This window comes from Arachis hypogaea, chromosome 15 (genome assembly GCF_003086295.3).
Source record: "Arachis hypogaea cultivar Tifrunner chromosome 15, arahy.Tifrunner.gnm2.J5K5, whole genome shotgun sequence".
NCBI lineage: Eukaryota > Viridiplantae > Streptophyta > Magnoliopsida > Fabales > Fabaceae > Arachis > Arachis hypogaea.
In genome coordinates this window covers 143,592,154-143,594,175 of record NC_092050.1, presented here as the reverse complement: position 1 = coordinate 143,594,175, position 2,022 = coordinate 143,592,154, and positions in this window count along the sequence as shown.

Genomic DNA, 2,022 nt, shown 5'->3' with positions numbered 1-2,022 from the left:
ATCTTGTTGCTTAGATTAGGTAATTTTATTTTATGTTTAAACTTTTTATTTTTAATTTCGAAAAAAAAAATTTAGTTTTCGAAAAATTCAAAAAAAAATGTGTTCTTCAGAATTTTTAAGAATGAATTCTAGAGTTTCATGAGAAATGTTGAAGCTTGGCTGGCTGTTAAGCCATATCTAATCTTTTGGACCGAGGTTTCCACTTATCTCTGCAGGAGCCTTTTGGTTCCCATCAATTTGGCTGTTGTATGTATTGTCTGCTAAAACTTGGCTGGCCATTTGGTCATGTCTAATTCTATTGGACCGAAGCTTTAGACTAACATTGCATGATTCCTGGAATTCTTATTAAAAATTTTGTATCCTTTTATTTTCTTTTTCAAAAATAATTTTTGAAAAATTACAAAAAAATTAATAAAACCATAAAAACAAAAAATTTTGTGTTTCTTGTTTGAGTCTAGTGTCAAATTTTAAGTTTGGTGTCAATTGCATGTTTTAACTTTTCTTAAAATTTTTGAAAATTCATGCATGTGTTCTTCATTGATCTTCAAGTTGTTCTTGATGATTTTTCTTGTCTGATCTTTAATTTTTCTTGTTTTGTGTCTTTTCTTGTTTTTCATATGCATTTTTGAATTACTAGTGTCTAAAGTTTAAAAATTTTTAAGTTTGGTGTCTTGCATGTCTTTCTTTGCTTAAAAATTTTCAAAAATGTGTTCTTGATGTTCATCATGATCTTCAAAGTGTTCTTGGTGTTCATCTTGACATTCAAAGTATTCTTGCATGCATTATTTGTTTTGATCTTAAATTCTTATGTCTTGTGTCTTTTTGTTGTTTTTCTCTTTCCTCACTAATTCAAAAAAATCAAAAAAATAATATCTTTCCCTTATTTCACTCATAAATTTTGAAATTTTGGGTTGACTTATTCAAAAATTTTTAAAATTTAGTTGTTTCTTGTTAGTCAAGTCAAAATTTTAATTTAAAAATTCTATATTTTCAAATCTTTTTCAAAATCAAATCTTTTTCATTTTTCCTTCATGTTTTTCGAAAATCCTCCAAAATTAATTTTCAAAATCTTTTTCTTACTTTTATTTCATATTTTCGAATTTATTACTAACATTTAATATTTTGATTCAAAAAAATTTTCAAGTTGTTTTAGTTGCCTATTAAGAAAGGATCAATCTTTAAATTCTAGAATCATATCTTTTAGTTTCTTGTTAGTCAAGTAATCAACTTTAATTTCAAAAATCAAATCTTTTTAATTTCCTTTTCAAATCTTTTTCAAAATGAATTTCAATCATATCTTTTTCAAAATTTAATTTCAAAATCCTTTTCTAACTTCCTATCTTTTCAAAATTGATTTTTAAATCTTTTTCAATTAACTACTTGACTTTTTGTTTGTTTCACTATTTCTTATCTTTTTCAAAACTACCTAACTACTTCTCTCTCTTTATTTTTCGAAAACCACTAACAAATTTTTCAAAATTCCTTTTGATTAACTAAGTGTTTTAAATTCTAATTTTATTTTATTTCTTTTCATAAATTCAAATTCTAACTAATAATTAAAATAAAAAAAATATTTTCCTTTTCCCTCTTCTTAAAATTCGAATTTCTTCTCTCTCTCATCTCTTTCTATTCATTTATTTACTAACACTTCTCTTCTACTCATAATTCGAACCCTCTCTCTCTCTCTTTCTCTCTCTCTCTCTCTCTCTATGTGTGTGTGTGTGTGTTCGAATTCTTCTTATTCTCTTTCTACCTCACTCTTCTATTCTTCTACTCACATAAAGGAATCTCTATACTGTGACATAGAGGATTCCTCTTCTTCTCTGTTCTCTTCTTTTTTATATGAGCAGGAACAAGGATAAGAATATTCTTGTTGAAGCTGATCCTGAACCTGAAAGGACTCTAAAGAGGAAGCTAAGAGAAGCTAAAGCACAACACTCTGGAGAGGACCTAACAGAAATTTTCGAAAAAGAAGAAGACATGACAGCCGAAAATAACAACAATGGTGGAGATGCAAGGAAG